Raw genomic sequence first — 7,287 nt, forward strand, 5'->3', positions numbered from 1 at the left:
TTAGCAACCCTTCATTCAGTTTCGTACTCTGAAAACCAAATTTTCACAGGGTTTCTCGCTACCATTGCAAACAAAACAACACCCCAAATCTGACATTCATGCTTATGTCTAAAGCAACCTCTACGTATTTCCAATCCTTGCAATACAATCTCACAAATTTGTGCTCACATAGGCACCACAGTTACGTCTTGCCACACTCGCAATATGAACCTCAAGCAAACCAATTCCCACACAAACTCATACTACACAATGCCATACTTGCACTACGAACCAGTGTTGTGAAAGGCGTACGCCTCAATACCTGAAGCGTACGCCTCAGAGGCGAAGCGCACGCTCAAGGTATTGAGGCGTTGCAGTGAAGCGTTTCAGGCTTGAAACGCACGCTTCACTCATGTGAAGCGCACGCCTCAAGTTGAAACGTGCCTCGCTTCTAAGGCGTACACATCAGGTTGGTGCTAGTTATTTGATGATCATTCTGCTATTTATCGAAAAAAAAAAAACAGAGAAAAGGGAGGGATGGGGGTGTATCACAAAGAAAGAAAGAAAAGCAAGAGAAGAAATGTGGGTTTACCAGTCATGGCCAAAAACAAAGAGAGCCCAGAACATGGTGCCCTGAGCAGCCCAATAGAGGGGCCAGACCAGCCAATTGTTGAGGTATGTTGCAGCTGCCGCCAAACCGAAGACAGTGACGACGTCGCGGATGACGTAGCTCATAGACCTCCATGGATCCTTCAACCAGCAGTGCTTGGGAATGGCAGCACGGATCTCGCCCAACGTGAACGGTGGAGGCGCAGCGAGATTGAAAGAGGAGGCCTTCTCCCCTTCAGGAACAGAAGAAACTTTCAGAGGAGCACTCACCTTCAATCCCCAATCTCTGCATTTAGGGGAGACGCCAATCGAAAAAATAGAGGCTTCTTTCCCCTTCAAATGGAACCCCAACTTGGAGAGGGCACCACCATAGGCTAATGGCTTCCTGAATGGTGCATCGTTTCGTTTTCCCCTCTTGTAAAAAAAGCAAGCGTTGTCTTTGCAACCCTGGCTCTGGATGATCTTATAGTTGTAGGGATGGCGTGCGATGGGAGAAAACACTCTTTAAGTTTAAAACACACGAGACTTTTGACCCTCACGGATCACCGTCCTACAATTTTACACGATATTCACACGCCCCTAACCGTCGGAATCAATCAATGGGCCACCATTGCAAGACCTGTCCGTAGCTTGACAGGACGCGGCTCACTTGCGAGTCTTGGTTAATTTGGTGACACGAATTATAGTGATTGGTCGGCGGGAACCAGACCCGTTCAGCATATGACAAGCACGAGAGAGAGAGAGGTTGGTGCAATATATTCATCCTAAATGACCAAATCTAATGGGTCAAATGCCCGACCCGTTCACAGGCATTGGTTGGACCATGGCATTGCTCCACCAACTTTGGCTCAGGAAGAAATGGGATGGTCTGGGATGTGTATGGACTGAGCTGGAGCTCCTAACTGTGTTGATAATTGATCGAGTTGTGCTCCAGCTTCGAGTCTCTTTCCTAATCTTTAGCTAGGTACAAAATGTTTTACAGAATAAAAAGATCATATTTCTGGCTTTCTTCAAGTTATACCCACAAGCGAGCACAACTTTGAGGTGCCCACAAGGGCTTCCTTCATCTGGTTGGAGAGACTTAAAACAGTTGTTACAGAACGAACAGAACCAATGCTTTGTTCTGTTCTTTTTGTTCATTTCGTTCAACCCTGGACAAGCCATCAAACATACCCTAATTGATCTTGTGAGGACACAATTTATTTTATACTATGGTTTATTAGTAGTTTTTATTTAAAATTTTTATTATTTTATTAATATTATATATTTTATTATTTTGATCATGAAGCTTACGCTTCAACGCCTCGCTTCATAAAAGGCTCAACGCCTCGCTTCGCCTCATCGCATTTAACAACCTTGCTACGAACATCACAACAAACTTCCATGAATATGTATTGCCCCACTTGCAATACATGCAACAACCATTGCATCGCATACATACTTGCATACCACCCGTGCATCTTAACACCAACCAGATCCCTCCTTGGACCACTGAACCCATACTAATGCATCACCGCATACACACCATGAATTATGTGCTCAACGACACTAGCTGATCCATCAAACCAAGTGGAACACAAAGCTCCAACTGGAATCCCAGATAAACAGCCAAACACCCAGTTCTAACACAAGGAAACCAAGCTTTGCATCTTCAGGAGTCAAAGTCAACCCTCAACACAGAAGAGTCAACCCTTAACCTGTAGGAGTTGACCCTCAGCCAAGACACCTATTACGAAGGTGAAACCCATGCATAAAACCTCCAACACCAATTAGATAGAGTCCCACTGACCATACCATAATCATATCGGGTTGGATCTCTCATATCCCAAGCTCAACAACATCAACCCACACTCAAAACACCAAAAGAAGCCCATTTACAACTCACAAGAACTAGAGTTGATTCAAACCACTAAGGAGTCAACTCTCCACTACAGGGGTCGACCCTGACCAAGCAGGAGTTGACTCTCTACTGCAGGGGTTGACCCTGACCAAGCAAGAGTCAACCCACCCACTGCAGGGATTGACTCTTGCAAACACATAAGTCCAATAAAAACATTGAATAACAAAACTAAGTTGAAATTGAAATGTAATATAGTTGATGACAAATTGTAAAAGAAAAAGAATACAAGTAAAAATACAAAATAAATAATCAAGATCATAAAAGGAAATAAACAAAGTTCATGACACAAGGTTGAATGTGTCCAACACTGATTTGCCTGTCCACCAAGTCACCTAATCCGTCTAGGTGTCATGTTGTGTCGTCACATGATATCATGCTAAGTGAAGTGTCATGTGACATAGGATTTAAGCCATTAACTGAAGCCATGAACGATGAGATGCAGCAAATTGGTGCATCTAACATAGAATTGCCATAAAAAAGCACTGGACTGCAAACCTTATTTCCTATTTCATACATATGATTATGGCCAGCAAAATCCATGTGTAAAGGTCCTGATAGGGGCGATATTACACAAGATTCAGCTGGCAATAATGTTCATCACCAGCTAGTGATCAGAGTGCAGATTCCCATGTTCAATTGGTAAAATCAAGTGAAAAATATGACTAAGAATTCATAACCTAAAAAATGTGCCTCAGATCTTAATTGTGATAATATGATTTAATTGTAGATCAGCTAAGACACCTACTGCTTTGATCGCAAGATTGGATAATGACTAAGACAATGATCCTCTACTTGATGCACAAGAGAAGCTGAGGAGTTCAGTCGGTGCCTTACAATACATGACTTTTATTGAATGGTTTGGCATATGAGAAACCAGTAAACAGCTCGTGTTCTCAATACTTTTAGTAGCACATTTCAATTTGGATTTGCTAAGAAATCCATCTACAAGGTAGTTGGTCAGAATATTGCCTATTCTTAGGCACTATATTTTGGGAGTAAGAGGCATAGAATGATGACATTCTCAAGCATAGAAGCTTCATACAGAGCAATGGCAGCAGTAACTGCAAAAGTTTTATTAATATGATTTCAATCTATGTGCTGTTTGCTTTTGTTTGGACTCTTGTTTGCTCCTGTAGACACCCCAATTTGACCAAAATAGTTTGTTTACAAAGTTCTTTTTTGAAAGCAAGGTACTTAGGGTCACTTTCAAGGCAAATCTTAGTTCAATCCTATTTTTGGCCCATAAAATGGTATTTTGCAGAAATTTATCCTAAAGATAAATTAAATTATAGGATTTCAGATTTTAAACAACACAAAATCCAGGGCAATCCGATATTTCAATAAGTTATGGCCAAAACATGGTAACTTGTTTAGTAAAAATCTTCTTTTATGGTAGGGTGAACTTTGAGTACATTTTTGACGCCCACAATGATCGAATTTAGCTTTTTACTTAAAAGATGAATTAACGTCAGCTTTCCAATGCATCAAACAGTTTCTCAATCTCGGTTAAGAATTTAGAGTAAAAACAAATTATCATGTTATAATGGATCTGAAGTATGACCCAATTTGAAATGTGGAGATCTGAAATTCCTATATCAAATTCATAGAAAGCACAAGATAAGCTATCTAAAATGATTACAACATCCTAAAACCAGAAAACTTGACCCAATAAGTAAAATAATGATATATATATAGATAGATAGATAGATATATAACTAGATTGCTCATACCACTACTTATTTGCCATCTAGTAGGGAGAACATTGATTGACATTGTTGACACCTTCCCTACCGTAATCCAACCATCAGCTAACCAAAGGTCAAAAAATAAAGAAGGAATGGAGACTTTTCCGTTTCATGTGAAGGCTGTGAGAGAGACAGAGAGAGAGGTTGTGGAGATTGAATGTTGTCTTTATGATGAGAATGGTGGCAATAAAGAAGAAAATGATGATTCTGATAAATGGACATGAAGTTGTTTTGGTGGGTCTGGGGGAGGCAGCTGCAGTGATGGTGGTCACGAAGTTCTTGATGACAGTGATCCTGACCTGGTGGTGGTAATTGGTAAAGAAGTTGATGATGGTAGTGATAGTGGTGTACAGTTGAGGCCATTGAGGATACTCATACATTGCAAAGACAGAGCGGACATATATGAGCAAGAAAGCCAGTGACATATGAATTTCAGAGAAAGTGGTTTGTGGAAACTAACAAGGAATCTAAATTTCAGGAATTAATATATATATATATATAGTTGTGTGCCCGTACCCACATTTTTGGAATTGTCGTGTCACACCCCCCTTACCCGTACTCATACCCGCACCCGTACCCATACCCATACCCAGGTGACAGCTTTTAACCTTCGTCTCCTATTGAGCTCTGTTCCCTCTTTTATTAATAAATCATCCTTGATGCTTAAAAAAATTGTAAAGCCTTGAGAGCCATATACATGCATGACTACTCAAACTCAAGAATGTTACAATAGGTCCAGATGTCATGGTTCTTCAAAAAGACCATCAAAGAATTTAAGTTCTAAGCTGAAAGGTAGTTTTGTAGTTTGTTCTGTTTCTTCTTGTGAGGGAGAAAACCTTAAATTTTTTCCCTTGTTAATGCTTATTCTTCTGTCAGCCTTAACTTCTCATTTTTAAGTTAATTGGAGCAGTATATTGATCTTGATGTGTAACATTAAATGCAAGCTTATTGTCATTGATATATTGAAATACATACAAGCTGGAGGGAACAATCCTAGCATCAGTCCTTGCATATGATTATATATATTTGTTATTTGCATTTCTTCTTTCAGAACCAAATTAATTTTTTCTATACTACCAAATGATCCATCTGGAACTAAATTCAAATTAGGATAACCAACAAAAGCAATGATTGTGCAACCCCAGCCTTAGTGATTTTCCTTGCAAATCAGGTGGACAGAATTGAATGTTGCTACCAAATGCTACATGATATATAAAGATACCAGAAAACTTACACAAATGCTGGTAACTTATAGAAGTCTTCTTCTCCTGTACGGCAAAAGTGTATGAATCTTCAGCTAGTAGCTTGAGAAATTGCTCCTACAAAATATGAAATGAGAGATTTCAATGGGAGAAGAAAGAGCAAAGAAAGAGAAAACAACAAAAGATAAATAGTAGAAAAGCCGATTCATGTGCATCTCATGTAAAAACAGTTTCTCAATCATCATCAAGCCAAAGAAAAAGAAGAGGAATATGAAATTAACATCAAGTAACTAGAAAGAATGGTTGAATATGACTAGAAAAATAAAAAAGAAAAGCAGACCTATATCATTCGACCACCAATAAAAACATATGAATTTGTTGCCAAATGAAAAATAAAATCAGACACTGCAAAGACGCATGCCCAGTGTCAGCAAGGCATTTCAATCACCAAAAGATACCTGCAGTAATCCCTGCCCCATGCAAATACTTAGCAATGGATATACATCCAGATTCCAGATAGTTTATAGACAATAAAGGCAAAATGCGTGTTATGGAATAAAGGTTTGCACTTCTACTTGAACTTTCTTGAGATGTTCAACAGCTGTTCTCCTCAGTCCTGGAAAGATCAATTGAGGTGGGACTTGATGCAACCATAGCATGTACTCTTCATGAATGCAATTCCCATCTTTTGCCCCAGCCTTTTGTGGTAAACCTTCATGCCCATCCTTGAATCAATTCATTACAAATTTAGGCAAGTTAACTTTTTATTCTGTAACTTGTGTAGAATATAGTTTAGATCAAAGAGACCATTATTCTATTCATGATTTGAGTCACTTATAACATTCATGTGGACAATCCTTTTATTGTACATATTTATGGATTTTGTTTGTCTTATGGATAATCCCTTAATTTGAACATCAGGTTGAATCCAATGTGATTCTCACCAGATCAAAATGTGGTCAGCCATACTATAATCCGTGACTGGGAAATTACAATTATATGCAAATAAAGTTAGATCCAATAACATCAGGTTTCATTCTACAATGATATTCCAACCACATGCATACAGTCTAATGTGCAGGCTATGCTTAACATCATTAGGCACACTGTAAGCATGAAGTTGCACAAGATCATCCATAGCATGAATTTAATTTAGGTTGTCTATCATGTGATAGACCTTATAATATCACACATACGCAAACATAAAAAAGTTTATTTGATTCATGGTATACATATATGCATATACATATACATATGTATTTTATTAATGAAAAAAGGTGTCAAGGAGTCGCCAACAGCAGATACAGTATGAATAGTTAATTTAGCACACAAGAGTGGCCAATCCATTTAAGATCTTAGTTCGGCCATTTGCCTTTAGCACAGGCTGCTTGTCAAACTGAATTTGCACATGAAGCATGTTGAATAGTGTCATATGGGTGAAATAGGTGCATCACATGCATTTTTAGTTTTGGTGCTACCCTCCTATTCATGTACATAAGATTCTTTATGAGGACATTTTCGTATTTTGTAAGAAGGTTAGAAGGTCAACTATTTTTGTATTTTAGTGTAGCAAAGAGGGGACGGCTCTTTTATGTTGTAATGCTTGCTATTTCTTAGCAATGTAGCTTCCTTTGTGTTTTTCTCCTCTCTATTCTCTCTAGCTTCTACCTTTCTTCTTGTTTTGATATGGTATCATAGCTATATCAAAATCAAAGGGGAGGTCAAGAGCATGTTTAGGAGAGGCTGGAGGCTTCATTCATCAGCTGTTTGAGGTCTGCATCAGTGTAAGTGAAGGAGGTTGCTGACATCATCACACCAGTATGGATCGTCCACTTTGAGTTGATGAAGGTAG

General features: G+C 38.9%; 1 pseudogene; it reads right to left on the reverse strand.

Annotated features, from left to right (window-relative positions):
• Positions 1-567: 567 nt before the first annotated feature.
• On the reverse strand, positions 568-2,336 carry LOC149830744 (omega-3 fatty acid desaturase, chloroplastic pseudogene; annotated as a pseudogene).
• Positions 2,337-7,287: the final 4,951 nt, after the last annotated feature.

Source organism: Nuphar pumila, chromosome 8 (genome assembly GCF_984573655.1).
Source record: "Nuphar pumila chromosome 8, dmNupPumi1.hap1.1, whole genome shotgun sequence".
Taxonomy (NCBI): Eukaryota; Viridiplantae; Streptophyta; class Magnoliopsida; order Nymphaeales; family Nymphaeaceae; genus Nuphar; species Nuphar pumila.